We start from the raw sequence: 17,449 nt of genomic DNA on the forward strand, positions 1-17,449 counted from the left end.
TAACCTAAATGCAAAAAATTGCAAACAACATTCGTGGTGTTTTTAGTTGCATTAACATCCACTTGATCAACAATAAAAGGGCATAATAAAAAAAGTGCAAAAATCCGCGATTTATTTTACCTTTAAAAAATAAACATACTTCCTGGTTCTGTCTCCTAAAGATTTTAGAAATAATGACTAGGGCAAAGCAATGAGCATTCCACCCTTGAGACTGTGGTATTTAAAAACTAGTTTCTATTAAACAAGGACACTTCCGGTTTGCAGCACATGCTGGGGGCTCACGGGAGGGGCCAAGTCCCAGGAAGCGCAGCCTTTCTGAGCCCGCCTGCGTGGACTGCATCGCGAGGGCCTCGGTCATGGTGGCGGCAGCGAGAGCAGCAACACCCGCTCGGGCGTGGGGCGAGCAGAGAAGGAGACAGGACCTGAGGCCGAACTCCAGAGCTCATAAATGAGCCGGGCTGCTGCGGAAAATTATTCAGGAACACGTTTGCCAGCAGAACCAGTTTCTGGTATTAAAGCAGGATAAGATGAGGGCAACGCCAACCCTAACCCTAACCCAGTGCCTCTTATTTTCATGTGGTCATTGCTGGCGCCCAAGATTCTCCCTCGGGAAGGACTTTTAAACTTGAATTATTCCTTCCATATTCATGTTCTATATGAATTCCCAATGGCAGCCCCTAAAGTACATTTTGTGACCAAAATTTATCACCCTAATGTAGACAAATTGGGAAGAATGTGTTTAGATATTTTGAAAGATTAAGTGGTCGCCAGACCGGCAGGTCTGCACAAAGTTCTGCTGTGGTTCCAAGCTTCGTTAAGTGCTTGCAGTCCAGATGATCCACTGGCAAATGATGTAGCCGAGCAGTGGAAGACCATGGAAGTCCAAACCATAGAAGCAGCTAGAGCAGGGACTAGGCTATGTGTCATGAATAATATTTAAATTGCTCTTATCATCAAGTGTGCAACTCCTGTTCTGCCAAGACTTCTTCCATTTTTGTTTGCATTTGATGGACACAGTTTCAGAAACATTGCAAAGTAAAATCCCAGGCATCTTCAGTCCTTTAGTGATTAAATGCACATTAGCAAATCTATGTCCTGTCTTGATTAAGTATTGCAAAGCATGAGCGGAAGTTAGAAGTATCATCTGGACTTTTGCAAAACAAGATTTAAAAGCAGTGGCCCTTCTACTGCTCTTCATTTCCACTATCATAGTTTAAGGATAAAACACTGTGAGTGAAGGTGGCTGTCTGGGTTAGCTGTGTGTGTGTGGGGGGGGTGTTTTCCTTTATTTTTATTTTTGAGGAGGGAGTTTTGATTTTATGAGCTCCTTCCCAGCCCCACCCCTTTTATCATGATCTAATTAAATGCATTGGTTAAAAGCAGCTAATCAACTGTTTTTTAGAGTATACCCTCTGGCCAAGGCTAACTTAATATTTAGACACTGTAAATGGACCAATGTAATTGTTTAAACCAAAATGGGAACATTAAACAAATATCCCAGCCCTCATTTATAACATTGTGACTTTGCTGTCAAGTGTAGAATCCTCCCTTTAAAAAAGATCCTTGTGAACATTTTGTATGGCTTGTCTGGAAACTTCTGTAAATCTTATGTTTGAAAAAAACATGTTTTTATTAAAATAATAAATATATTTTTATTTTATTTAGTATAATATAAAACATTTTGTTCATGTAAATAGGGCAATAGTAGTATATTTGTTTAGATAAATAGTATAGTATATATTCTACTTTGCCTTTGTACAGTATATTTAACAGTGTTTATTTTCATTTTCCCAATGTGACAATCGTATTTGAAAATTAAAACTCTGATAGAACATTCTGTTTTGGTATTCACCAGCTGACGAACTGATTGATGAGAGGTAGATTTTGTCAGTTTCTTTTCATTCATGCAAATTTGTGTTAAGCTATTACTGAATGGAGTAGTTATCAGCTGGCCCTACGTATGCATAAAGCAACAGTATGTACGTTTCTTTCCTCCTGGAATAAATGTGTTTGCATCTTCTGATTAGCTAGAAGATCTTTGATGTCTTGCCACAATGTTTGAAAATTACTTTACAGGAGAGTCCCAACAAAGAAGCAGCAGTGATCAATGTATAAAACTTTCACATATGGCCACATTCATGTCTGGCATTTGGGTTATGATCTTTTTCTTAGCTCTGGGTTAAAAACTTCATATATGACCACTGCTGTATGTTATTAAGAAACAATGATGTGACAATCATTTGGGGTTTGCTGAGGCATTTGTTAGTCTTGCTTATAGACCTGACGAGCAAATCTTAAGCAACTAGTGTGAGTGTCATTAGAAAATATTTCTTCAAACTTTGAGAACATAAAATCCTCAGCTAATTATTCTTGCTTTCATCCTTGCTATATTTGCCATGGGATCTCTTTTATTCCTTGATTTGCTATTCAGTAATTTTTTTCTTCATTGACAGTTTCTTCCCCCACCCTCTCCCTGCAAACTCATGCTTTCCTGCCCCTCTCTCTGTCTGATTCTTGATTCTTGTTATTTTAAAGTAATAATTGTAGCCAGTCATAAGTATGTAAATATTAACCTGTGGGTTGAAAACTTTGTCTCTTGCAATTTAAGGTAATAATATTGTAGACCATTTGAATTTTCCCCACTCTAATTCTTGTAACTTATGGAGTTTCTTCAGAATACGGTATATTTTATTGTGATCCTATGTAAGATAAAGAATTATATATTGAAATTATGTGTTCAGCATACAATAGCTCTTGATGTCTGGAATCTGGTATCCTTCCAAATAAATATGTTGCTTGGTAACAAATATTGATTTAATTTACAATAAAATTGTTCATAACCTTCATGTTATACACTGAAAACCTACTAATAGGACATTCTTTTATAAAAATTCGTGGGTTGTTTAGAGGTCATCTTTGACTGTACCTAAGGAAACTGTATCTTGTCCTAGTACTCATATGAGTGAGCATTTTACAGGATTTCATGCAGTTAAATAAGTGATTACCTTTTATTTATTGTAGTAACAGACTCAAGTTGATAATAGCTAGTGTTGCATAATTATTTGCAAGTTTTAAAATTTCATAGTAATTCTATGTACTATAAAATACTTTAAAAATAGGACTCTGGTATCTGTTTGCAAGATTGTGGAAGTGCAGAAATGGAGTAAGTCACTGTTTTTGTTTTGAATACATTAATTTCTAATTTCAAAGCAGCATTCTTTTTTACATTGTCATTTTGATAAGAGTACCCATTGTTTTGATAAGTTGCTCAATTTGGGATGAAACAAGCCTGCCAATGTGTTTATTGACCTTCTTTAGGACTGGCTCTGGGAAAGGCCAACACAGAGATCAAAACAAGCATCTAGCCTGTGAACCTGTTTTCTCTGGCACATCAGTGTGGTTTAAAAATTTTGAATTGGGCAGGCCACAGTGACTCAGCAGGCAGAATTCTCACCTGCCATGCTGGAGACCCAGGTTCGATTCCCGGCCTGACCATGTAGAAAAATAAAATAAAATAAAAAGATTTTGAATTAGATGCCAGTGTTTTTAAAAATCAGGAGACGCACATGAAAATTCAGATATCTAGCATCTTTTGGATTATCTGAAGATCTGGCAACAGCAGACCTACCTTTTTGCATGACAACAACTGGGAGGAGCTGAGTAGCAGCCATGCTAAGAAGAATGTAGCATTTTCTTGTCCAGCTACTCCCCAGTTGGCTAGAGTCCCCTCCCAGCCCACCTGCTCCCTTTATCTTGTCCCCTTGTAAGCCTTTGTCTTCCTAACTCCTGAGCTGAAGGAAACAGTTAATTTATTTGACAAATAAAAGTGTTTCATATGTGGCTAAGGGGAGGTCCCTCTTGGACCTTAACAGTCTCATGGTGAGGGAACTTGGGCACACAGCAATTGGGGCTCTCCCATGGGTAAGGAGCACTTCAGAGAGGCTGCCATCCAAGCCAAATGAAAATCTCCAGCCCAGGGGTGAAGCAAGTGCAATGGCCTGAGAGAGAAAAAACTTGAATATTTCAATAAGTGGCTTCTTCTAAGTCAATTCTGCCCATCCAGGGGCTTTTCTGGAATCCCGAGGTGTCTTATATGAGGTTCATGTTTTTTTATTTGATTTTTTGTAGCAGTTCACTTTGCTGTGATTTACTTTCAAACTAGTTATTCTCAGTTCATGCAGAAGCTGCTTAATAATGTTTTAGATCTGAAATACATTGAACTTATATCTTGCCTTAGACCAAGATATTCTTGTAAAACAGTTTCAGAAGTGTTTTAATATAAGAAATGCAAATCAATATATAAAAGCCACAGGTGCTATAGGCTAGCTATAGGAGACAGTGAGGAAGGAAATCTAATATCCAACAAGTCATTATAGACACTCTACTAAGCGAAACTTGTTTTCTTTCCATTTGATGGTTCAGGAATTTTTTCAGGCTACTTTAGCCACATGTCAATTTTTGTTAATAAGAATAGCAAATTTATTTAAAATATGACCTTATGGAGAAAAGCTGGCACACATGTAAAAAAAAGGGGTACAATGCCTAGATAATACTTAATTCATGAATCTACTTAAGAAAAATGTAATATTTCATAAAAAATGTACTTTTGGACTGGAGGCAGCATTTCATGACCATTGACTATTTAGCATGCAGCCTAACTTAAGGAATTATACCAGGATTTTATTTAAATTACTTAATGATCACAAAGGCAAAATGTGGTGAATGTAATAATTTGAAAGAAATATAAAGATTAAAAATCTGTGATCTACCGTGGAAACGCTGGTGGAAAAAAAAAAAAGCAACACACTCTTTATAGAAATAGTATGCTGTAGGTCAGGGGTACAATTTTTATATGGCAACCCTAGAATTGGCAACCAAACAAGAAAGCATGAATGCTATAGGAGATGAAAAGTATTATGGCATGTGAACTCAAGAATCAACTCACATGCTTCTACTGGCAAATACTGGATGTTTGTACACCAGTAAGGTCAATAGCTGGAATTTGGGAGACCCAAATAACACAAAAGAGGATGTTAAGGAGTCAACTCATAAAATTGGTAAAGAAAAGAAAATAAGTTTACATTTTGTCTTCTCTATATAATTCTTAGATTAGGACCCCAGGGTTAAGAAGTTGTTGTGTTGGGATGGGGGAGAGGGATTATTTTCATAGGAGGATTTTAGTTGATAAACGAAGGAGGAAGATAGAATTAAAATATCATGACTTTGCAAATTCTCATGATATTGCAAATCTAGGCAATAGTCATCAATAGCTTCTGACAACCCTGAAAGAGGGATAACCACTGATATAGGTCATCTTGCTACAAAGTTTTAATCACAATCTAACTAAACTTCAACATCTAACAACCAGTTTATGGAAACTGCATGGGATAAAGGAAGATAGCACTACAGGCATGCCCTCAACAAATTCCAAACTGGAAAACTTGGATAGAAACTAAAAAATCAAAAATAAATGAATTTAAAAAAAAAAAAAGAAGAAGAAAAAGAACAAAAAACAGAAAAAATGGATAAATTTGAAAGATAATGATCAATCTATAGAACAAATAAGATTTAAGAGATTTATCAACCAATTGTAAAATATAGACCTTGCTGTTATCCCTATCCAAGCAAATATACCATATCAAAACTAAGACAATTACTAAACTATGAACACCAAGTGCTGTGAAGAATTAATTTTTAAGTGTGAAAGTATTTTATGTATGAAAAAGTGTTTTATCTTTAGGAGGTGCATTATGAAATATGTACAGATTAAATAATATGAATTTGTAAGGGTGTAGTTGAAAGCACTATAAAATAAAATTGGTTAATTGTTGAAACTAGATAACTAGGTACATTATACTATTCTTTAAAATTCTGTTGTAAAATTTCATTACTATATTTAAGTTTGACAATTCCTTGCTGAAATTTGTTTAGTATATTTTCACATGTAAAATAATTAAACCATAAGTGGAATGATACATTTGAAAATATTGTATTATATTTTAAGTGTATTCTTCTTTGTAAAATTAACCCTTTCACAATTTTTTCACTTTTGTCTGCAAATTTTTGCTGCATAGTTTGGCTTTTAATGGAGTTAATTAACTTTACCACAGGAAGGAAAAATATATATAAACCAGTAAAGTAGCTGCTCAATTGGTGGTTAACTTCTACAAAGCTCTATGTACATAACGTTTTTAATAAGCATTCCTACATTAAGAAACATTTTTGAAGTAACAGAGAAACAATGATGAAATTTGGAGAAATGAATTTTAAAACAAATTTTTCAGTGTAAAAGGTTTTCTATGACCTTTGTTTTCCCTCACCTATTTCAGCAATTTTTAACAACATAAGGAAAACAAGTGTCTCTTTAATGGCATTTTTCTTTCAAATAACATAGCTCAATGGCAGCTCTCAAATATTTATCAGTATGCATATACATTTATTATTACAAGACTTTGTAGATCACTGTGAAGATTTCTAAGTGATGTCTCTGTCCATAATGAACTGTATTTCAGCGTAAACAAATAGTAAATGAAGAAAAATTTTCATTTATAGGAAATTTCAAGTTAATAAACCCCAAATGAATGAAAATATTTAAGTATCGTCAGTTTGTAGTCTCAATAGTCATCAGTGGCTGCCAAAATTATTAAGTGAAATATTAATGGAGAACTTTTAAGTAACTTTTAAGAACAGATGCCTGAATATAATGATTCAGATGTTTTAATAATATAATATATAGTATAACAAGGAGACCACTAGTTATTATGGGCCTCTTTATATTATATAATAAAAGGTGCAATGTTTCCACTGAATACTTTGTAAAACAGTAGAATCAGAATTAAGTCAAATGTCCACATCATAGGAATTAAAAAGAACAGAGAAAGAAGTGCATTAGCTTTGGAACTGTAGTAAAAAAAATCCAGAATGTGGGAAAATATATAGGACAAAGGGTTTATTTTTATCAACAAATAAATGGCAAGAAAATAAAAAAAGGAATGGAAATTGTTAAAGATGAAAAAAACTTAAATCAACAAAATATTTGGGCTTTATTTGGATTTTGATTAAAGAAAAAACTAAGTAGACATTTATGGTGCAAAGGAGCAGTTTGACAACTATTGTCAATAACAAAGAATTATTGTTTTTATATCTAAAATTCACAATTTTTGTTTTATAAATCTGAGTCCTAAGTTTATGAGAGGCATGCTGAAAAGGCAATCCAGTTGACATCAGGGATTGGGTGCTGTCTTAGTGTGGGAGGAGGGGCTGCTATGACAAATACTGCAAACTGGTTGGTTTTTCAACAACAGGAATTTTGACCAACTGATTTTTGACAAGGAGGCAAAGACCACTCAATTCAGAAAGAATATTATCTTTAGTAAATGTTGCAGGGAAAATCTCTCTCTCCAATTACAAAAAACAAAGGAGGAGGATCCCTACTTCACGGTACAAAAATTAACTCAAAATAGATCAGAGGCCTGAATGTAAAAGCCAAAGCTATCAAACTCCCTGAAGAAAATGTAGGAAACCATCTTCAAACTTCTGTCAGGCCATGTATTCTTAGATTTTATCCCCAAAGAACAAGCAACAATACAAAAAATAAACAAATTTAATCTTATCAAGGTAAAAACTTTTGTGCATCAGATGATTTTTACTATGAAAGTAAAATGACATGTGGTAGTTAGATTCAGTTGTCAGCTTGGCCAGGTGAAGGTACCTAGTTCTGTTGCTGTGGACATGAGCCAATGGTACGTGAACCTCATTCTTGCTGATTACATCTGCAGTCAGCTAGAAGGCTACCTGCTGCAATGAATGATGTTTGACTTAATTGGCTGGTGCTCAAATGAGAGAACACAATGTAGCACAGCCCAAGCAGCTCAGCATACCTCATCTCAGCACCTGCAGCTCAGCCTAGGCCTTTGGAGGTGCAGAAAGAAATCACCCTGGGAAAGTTGATGGAACCCAGAGGCCTGGAGAGAAGGCCAGCAGAGACCAACCTGTGCCTTCCCACATAAGAAAGAACCTCAGTTGAACGTTAGCTGTCTTCCCTCTGAAGAATTAACAAAATAAATCCCCTTTTATTAAAAGCCAATCCGTCTCCGGTGTTTTGCATTCTGGCAGCTAGCAAACTAGATCACCATCCTACACAATGAGCATATTTCAAAACTGCATATCTGATAATGGTTTAATGTCCAGAATATATAATGAAAGTTTTCAACTTAAGATCAAAAAGACAAACAACCTGGTGAAAACATGTGCAAAAGACTTGAATAGACATTTCTCCAAAGAGGATATATAAATGGCCAAAAAGCACATGAAAAGATACTTTCAATATCATTAGGCATCAGGAAATTGCATAACAGAACCACAATGAGATACTATTTCACACCCCTTAGAATGGCTGCTTTTAAAAAAATAACAAAAAATTGCAAGTTTTGGACAGAATGTGGAAAGTAAGAACACTCCTTGCTCATTGCTAGTGGCAGTGTAAAGTTGTGCAGCTGCTGTAGAAGACAATTTAGCAGTTCCTCAGAAAGTTAGTTGTAGAAATACAATATGATTTGGCAATTCCAGTACTAGATATATACCATATAAATGTGGGCGCTTAAGCAGATATTTGCCCATCAATGCTCATAGTGACATTTTTCACAACTTCCAAAAGATGGTAGCAACCCAGTTGTCCATTAACCAATGAATGGATAAATAAAATGTGGTGGAATATTATTCAGCCATAAAGTGGAATGAAATTCTTATACATTTGATTATATGGGTGAAACTTTAACACGTCATCCTCATTGAAATAAGCCAGACACAAAAGGGTGAAGAGTGTATTTCTCACTAATATAAAATAATTAGTACAAACCAATTCATAGTATCAGAATTTAGAATATAGATTAACAGGATATCAGGTGGGTATAGGAAATGGGAAGTTATGCTTAAAGTGTGCAGGGTTCTTATTTGGAACAAGGGAAATGTTTTGGTAATGGATGGTGGTGATGGTAGCCTACTATTGTGTATGTAATTCCCAACACTGAGATTTATTTATATGAATTTTTCTAAAAGGGGAAATATTAGGTTGTATATATGGTAATAGAAAAAAAAGTAAAAGCAAAAGCCATTGAACTGCATTACGCAAACAGTGAACCATAGGTTCAACCAAGTACTTTATATTTATTTGTACAATTATAAAAAAGTACATTCAACAGTGTATCAAATATTCTACACCAATGCATGGTGTTAATACTAGAATGGTATATGGGAATCAAGAGGAGCAGAGAAAATTGGTCTTTTGAGTGAGGAATTGGAAAATTATCTATTGATTTTTGAAACGGAAAAACGTATTTATTACTTTTTTTTTTTTTTTGCATGGGCAGGCATCTGAAATCGAACCCAGGTCTTTGGCATGGTAAGCGAGAATTCTGCCAGTGAGCCACTGTCACACCACCCTTAATACTCTTTTTAAGAATGAAAATATTTAATTTTTCCTATCCGTTTTTATCTGCTTTTGTTATAAGGTTATCAACATACTGTTTCATGACTATTAAATATTTTAGTGAATTATCTTTATTCTTCCCCTTTTTAAACAGTGTAGTATTAATCTGGTACTCATGTAATTCCAGTCATCTTGTGCCTGTATATTGGTCTGGCTTATCATTCTATGTTACTTCTTTTCATTTTTTATTTTTTTGGGTGCATGGCCCATGGAAGGTGAGCATTCTAACATTCTACCACACATGCACCCTTCATTCTACGTTATTTTTAAATATCTCCTTGTAATCTCATTTTAATAGGAGGGCCAAAAGTCATTTTTTAGGTATTGAACAATTAAATGACACATTACATAATTGTAAAATTTTTTCTTTGGGTAATTTAATAGCATTCCCCCATTATCTTTGTATCCAAGCAGATGATAAAGGTCTTTTCATCAGAAATTGTATGCCAATTAAAAGCTTTTTGGATATTTTTCTTTATATGGAGTTTCTTTTTTAAATAATTGTCCAGCTTAATACTGATCAGTGATTTCTTAATTATTAACTGACTAATATTAAATATGTTATTAAAAAGCCTTAAATTGTTTTACAAGAATTTCATTAAAATTCCAATCAAACATTCTTGGAGATCTTTCTCATGACTTTTGCTAGCTGCAGTGTGGACAGGTATACATGGAAGTCTACCCAACCAGTTTCTACTGGTGAACACTCGCTGGGTTCCTGTATACTGCTATTAAATTAATGCTGCAAGAAAGTGGCATATAAATATTAAGTTTTTGCCAATAAATCCTTGTGCAGAATTATTGCAATTAATGAATACAACTTTGATTTTCCTAAGCACATCCTAACAGGTATGTTTAAATTCCCTAAAAAATAGAGAACAAAAAGAAGTTGCTTTGGGCAGGACACGGTGACTCAGCAGGCAGAGTTCTCGCTTGCCATGCCAGAGACCCCTGTTTGATTCCTGGTGTCTGCCTATGCAAAAAAAAAAAAAAAAGAAGTTGCTTTACAAAAAGAAGTAAAATCTAATCCATAGAATTAAAGATCCATTTCATTGAGATTCCTTTGCACATAACTTGTTCAGCTCTTTCAGCTTTCAGATCTCTCTTCTTGTTCTCTGTATTTCATAGTGTGATCAATATATAGTGGGTTTACTTTTCTTCATATTAATCCTGTTTGGTGTTCTCTGGGCTTCTTAGATGTATATATTCAAGTATTTTACTAAGTTTGGGGGTTTTCTGCCATTATTTCTTTGACATTCCTTCTGCCTCTTTCTTTCTTCCTTCTCCTTTTGGGAATTACATAATGTGTACATTGCTGTGGTTGATGGTGTCCCAGAGTATCTTTTACTAGTTATCTTTTTTTATAATTTTTTTTTCCTTTCGTCTTCTCAGCCTGACTTATTTTTGTTGTATCATCATTGATTTCACTGATTCTTTCTTTTGCCACCTGTTTCTTTGTGAATCTGCCTTTGAAAGCATATGGGGAAGTTTTCAATTCAGTTATTCTGATACTCAACCCCAGGAGTACTCTTTGATTCCATTTTCAAATTAGTCTATCTTTACTAAGATTCTCATGTTGCTCCTTCATCGTTTCCTTCCTTGGAATAGTCACATTTTGGTCTTCTTTGTTGATATTCTCTGGATTTTTACCATCTTCCTTTGTATGGGTAATCATTTCTGGTTTCTTTTTTTTTTTTTTTTTTTTTTGGTCTTGTATTCTTTCATTGCATATTGTACAATTTAATGTTTTAGAATGTTAACTCTGGGATTTATACCCTGAGCTGTTTGTTTCTTGATTTTGCAACAAGGTAGCAATAAGACCCAGGTTTTCTCAAGCTTCAGCCTTCCTATCAGAATCATCTGCCAAAGACAAATGCAGTGTCCATGGTCCTCAATGACTTTTCTGTACCTGTATTTTGTCCTGGGCTTATGCTTGTTAGTTGTCTTGTGGTTTCCCTGAGTATAGGAGTTTGAATGTCCCCTCTGTTTCCCAGGAGGCAGACCTCCCTCTCATGGATGTTTAAAGCAAGCAAGTGTTTGCTCAATGCTGTCTGCCACTGTAGTATCTTCCTTTGTCTAAAGCTGCTGTTTCTTGCACAGTCTGGGAGGGGGTAACGCCAAAGAGGAGACTCCCAAGTCAGTATTTCTCAGCTGAAACAGGGGCAGGAACCCATGAAGTGGATACATACCAGTCAAAATGCCCTAAGCTGGGGAACAGGAAGAATACCAAGAACTTCTTCCATTGCTCACTGAAGCTGAGCTTTCTTGTCTCTCCCACCAAATGCAGCCCTTGACCTTGACCTCACAGCCTGAGGAAATGTGCTTTTCTAAGTCCCTTCCTCTGCCATCTCTGTCTTTGGCAAGTTAGAACAATGGCTGCCCTCAGAGCTCAGCCCCAAATGATCCAAAATTGCTAATCCAAAGCTGTGATCAGTGACTGGCCAAGTCCATCCCTGGTCTTTGAGAAGTGGATTTTTATGTCCCTTTCTTCACCAGTGAGCTAAGGAACAGAATATCAAGGTGTCCTGTCATGAAAATGAGAGACAGGCATTGTAATTCCACGTGGAAAGAGCAAGTCATTGGTCTTTAGGTGATTTATTAGACTCTTCCTTCCTCTCTTCCTTGGATTTTGTACAGTGTTGTTCTGGCTTTTGGGGTTTCAATTTACTTGTTTCAGACATTTCTTGCCTATATAATAACTGTTCTGGTGGAAGGACTGAATACTGGAGCTCCCTACTCTGCCATCTTCCCACAATTTCCCTTTTCTGTGCTTGCCTTTAAATTTCTCACATACACTAGATTCTGCACCAGAGAGGCCTGCACCCTGGAATGACTAGCATTCATTGACAAAGCAAGAAAAGCCAAACAAAGAACAACTATAACCACAAACAGTAAAAGCCCTCTCCTTGGCTAGAGGACAGAAAAAGGAGAAGCCTTGAAAGTGGTTAGCAGGGTTCAATGGTGAGATCCATTTCCAGCAACAGAGTTACATTGAAACTTGGGTGGGCAAGCCTATACCTCATGCTCCACAACCACCTATAAAAACAGAACAGTCTTACTCTTATGCAGCACAGTAGAACCAGCATCCTCCTTATCCCACACCAGGTAGCAGGAGGTGGCACCCCCAGCTGTGAGTACAACCCCAGCAGCTTTTATGTCTTCCAAAATGCAAGGACCAGCATCTCTTATTCATCCATTCAGTGGTAGAAAATATACTAGTCCTTGGACCTTTCCACCCTTATTTAGTAGCAACAGAATGCAGCAAGGATCTATTAAGAATTGAAGTTGAGCAAAAGGAACTAAACAGATCAGAGTTGCGCTGCTAGAGCCTAAAAAGCTAAACTCTCATTAGAACCACAGACCACACAAACAACCAGAGTCTACATGCTAAATATAAATAGTGTGACTGCCTGTTAAAACCAAAGATTCAAATAAGATCAAGAGTATCCTAACACATTTTCAAAATACCCCGAGTAAAACTGAAAATATATCAAAACCAGGAAAATAGAAATTTGAACAAGAAAAGACAATCAACTGATGCCATTTATGAGATTACATAGATCGTAAATGTATTTAAAAATATTTTAAATCAGTCTTCATCATACAATTGCTTCAACAAGTCCCTGAAAAAAATTTTTTAAACATCATAAAAGTATTGGCCCTTATAAGAAACAATCAAATGGAAATTATGTCATTGAACACTATAATAATATGAAAAATAGAATATGAGCCTCTCGAGAGAGTGGAGATGACAAAATAGATGCAGCAAACATGAGAAGATATTTAAAAAATTTTTAAAATTGATCTTATAATTAGAGAAAAAGTAGACTGAAGTATATGAATAGAGCCTCCGGGGCCTGTGGACAATGATAAAGTGTGTGATGTTCATATCTTCTGAGTCCCGGAAGAAGAAGAGCAGGAAGAGCTGAAAAACTGTTTTAAAAAGTAATGGCCGATGGCTGGCTGGCTGAGAGAAGCAGCTCGGGTGAGATCACCGAGGCGCGTGGGCCTTACCGGGCGGGGTGGCAAGCGGCCGGAGTTACTCCCTTCCCCCTTCCCGGGCCGGCTGGGAGAATTGGAGAGGTGGTCCCCTGAAACCAAGGCGGCTGGCGCCCACACCACGCGCAGCCCCTGGACCAACTGAGAGAATTGGATCGGAAACCCCCAGGCCGCGGAGAACGGTGACGGGTGGGGGAGGCCCCTTCCAAACCCGTGACTCCCGGGGAACGTGCACTCTCTCAGGCGGGCCGCTGCTGCTGGCGCCCTCCCGCCATGCTTGTTGCCCAGGGCCGACTAGGAAATTTGGACGGGCTCTTTCCCTGGCTGCGGCGACCAGCAACCCTCCCTGCGTTCGGACCCCGGGCCGGCTCAAGCCGCTTCGGCTAGCGAACCCCCAGGACTGCGAGAGTTTTCCAAAGTTTAAGGTCCCACAGCACCTTTTACTGGTGGGACCCGCAGACAAACGTGTGCCACGAGCGCCACCTACTGGGCAGGATAAAAAAAACAGAACCCAGAGATTTCACAGAAAAATCTTCCAAACTTTTGGATCCAATACCCAGGGAAATCTGTCTAAATGCGCAGACGCCAACAGAAGATAACGGATCATGCTCAAATAATTGAAAATATGGCCCAGTCAAAGGAACAAACCAACAGTTCAAATGAGATACAGGAGCTGAGACAACTAATGCTAAATATACGAACAGAAATGGAAAACCTCTTCAAAAATGAAATCGATAAATTGAGGGAGGACATGAAGAAGACATGGGCTGAACATAAAGAAGAAATAGAAAAACTGAAAAAGCAAATCACAGAACTTATGGAAGTGAAAGACAAAGTAGAAAAGATAGAAAAAACAATGGATACCTACAATGATAGATTCAAAGAGACAGAAGATAGAATTAGTGATTTGGAGGATGGAACATCTGAATTCCAAAAAGAAACAGAAACTATCAGGAAAAGAATGGAAAAATTTGAACAGGGTATCAGGGAACTCAAGGACAATATGAACCGCACAAATATACGTGTTGTGGGTGTCCCAGAAGGAGAAGAGAAGGGAAAAGGAGGAGAAAAACTAATGGAAGAAATTTTCACTGAAAATTTCCCAACTCTTATGAAAGACCTAAAATTACAGATCCAAGAAGTGCAGCGCACCCCAAAGAGATTAGACCCAAATAGGCGTTCTCCAAGACACTTACTAGTTAGAATGTCAGAGGTCAAAGAGAAAGAGAGGATCTTGAAAGCAGCAAGAGAAAAACAATCCATCACATACAAGGGAAACCCAATAAGACTATGTGTAGATTTCTCAGCAGAAACCATGGAGGCTAGAAGACAGTGGGATGATATATTTAAATTACTAAAAGAGAAAAACTGCCAACCAAGACTCCTATATCCAGCAAAATTGTCCTTCAAAAATGAGGGAGAAATTAAAACATTCTCAGACAAAAAGTCACTGAGAGAATTTGTGACCAAGAGACCAGCTCTGCAAGAAATACTAAAGGGAGCACTAGAGTCAGAACCAAAAAGACAGAAGAGAGAGGTATGGAGAAGAGTGTAGAAAGAAGGAAAGTCAGATATGATATATATATAATACAAAAGGCAAAATGGCAGAGGAAAATATTATCCAAACAGTAATAACACTAAATGTTAATGGACTGAATTCCCCAATCAAAAGACATAGATTGGCAGAATGGATTAAAAAACAGGATCCTTCTATATGCTGTCAGGAAACACATCTTAGACCCAAAGATAAACATAGGTTGAAAGTGAAAGGTTGGGAAAAGATATTTCATGCAAATAACAACCAGAAAATAGCAGGAGTGGCTATACTAATATCCAACAAGTTAGACTTCAAATGTAAAACAGTTAAAAGAGACAAAGAAGGACACTATATACTAATAAAAGGAACAATTAAACAAGAAGACATAACAATCATAAATATTTATGCACCGAACCAGAATGCCCCAAATTCGTGAGGAATACACTGCAAACACTGAAAAGGGAAATAGACACAAATACCATAATAGTTGGAGACTTCAATTCCCCACTCTCATCAATGGACAGAACATCTAGACAGAGGATCAATAAAGAAATAGAGAATCTGAATATTACCATAAATGAGCTAGACTTAACAGACATTTATAGGACATTACATCCCACAACAGCAGGATACACCTTTTTCTCAAGTGCTCATGGATCATTCTCAAAGATAGACCATATGCTGGGTCAAAAAGCAAGTCTTAACAAATTTAAAAAGATTGAAATCATACACAACACTTTCTCGGATCATAAAGGAATGAAGTTGGAAATCAATAATAGGCAGAATGCCAGAAAATGCACAAATACCTGGAGGCTCAACAACACACTCTTAAACAACGAGTGGGTCAAAGAAGAAATTGCAAGAGAAATTAGTAAATACCTCGAGGCAAATGAAAATGAAAACACAACATATCAAAACTTATGGGATGCAGCAAAGGCAGTGCTAAGAGGGAAATTTATTACCCTAAATGCCTATATCAGAAAAGAAGAAAAGGCAAAAATGCAGGAATTAACTGTTCAATTGGAAGAACTGGAGAAAGAACAGCAAACTAATTCCAAAGCAAGCAAAAGTAAAGAAATAACAAAGATCAGAGCAGGAATAAATGAAATTGAAAATATGAAAACAGTAGAGAAAATCAATAAGACCAGAAGTTGGTTCTATGAGAAAATCAATAAGATTGATGGGCCCCTATCAAGATTGACAAAAAGAAGAAGAGAGAGGATGCAAATAAATAAGATCAGAAATGGAAGAGGAGACATAACTACTGACCTCACAGAAATAAAGGAGGTAATAACAGGATACTATGAACAACTTTACGCTAATAAATACAACAATTTAGAGGAAATGGACGGGTTCCTGGAAAGACATGAACAACCAACTTTGACTCAAGAAGACATAGATGACCTCAACAAACCAATCACAAGTAAAGAAATTGAATTAGTCATTCAAAAGCTTCCTAAAAAGAAAAGTCCAGGACCAGATGGCTTCACATGTGAATTCTACCAAACGTTCCAGAAAGAATTAGTACCAATTCTCTTCAAACTCTTCAAAAAAATCGAAGTGGAGGGAAAACTACCTAATTCATTCTATGAAGCCAACATCACCCTCATACCAAAACCAGGCAAAGATATTACAAAAAAAGAAAACTACAGACCAATCTCTCTAATGAATACAGATGCAAAAATCCTCAATAAAATTCTAGCAAATCGTATCCAACAACACATTAAAAGAATTATACATCATGACCAAGTAGGATTCATCCCAGGTATGCAAGGATGGTTCAACATAAGAAAATCAATTAATGTAATACACCATATCAACAAATCAAAGCAGAAAAATCACATGATCATCTCAATTGATGCAGAGAAGGCATTCGACAAGATTCAACATCCTTTCCTGTTGAAAACACTTCAAAAGATAGGAATACAAGGGAACTTCCTTAAAATGATAGAGGGAATATATGAAAAACCCACAGCTAATATCATCCTCAATGGGGAAAAATTGAAAACTTTCCCCCTAAGATCAGGAACAAGACAAGGATGTCAACTATCACCACTATTATTCAACATTGTGTTGGAGGTTCTAGCCAGAGCAATTAGACAAGAAAAAGAAATACAAGGCATCAAAATTGGAAAGGAAGAAGTAAAACTATCACTGTTTGCAGACGATATGATACTATACGTCAAAAACCCGGAAAAATCCACAACAAAACTACTAGAGCTAATAAATGAGTACAGCAAAGTAGCAGGTTACAAGATCAACATTCAAAAATCTGTAGCATTTCTATACAGTAGTAATGAACAAGCTGAGGGGGAAATCAGGAAACGAATCCCATTTACAATCGCAACTAAAAGAATAAAATACCTAGGAATAAATTTAACTAAAGAGACAAAAAACCTATATAAAGAAAACTACAAAAAACTGCT

The sequence above is a fragment of the Tamandua tetradactyla genome, chromosome 24, assembly GCF_023851605.1.
Source record: "Tamandua tetradactyla isolate mTamTet1 chromosome 24, mTamTet1.pri, whole genome shotgun sequence".
NCBI classification, from domain to species: domain Eukaryota; kingdom Metazoa; phylum Chordata; class Mammalia; order Pilosa; family Myrmecophagidae; genus Tamandua; species Tamandua tetradactyla.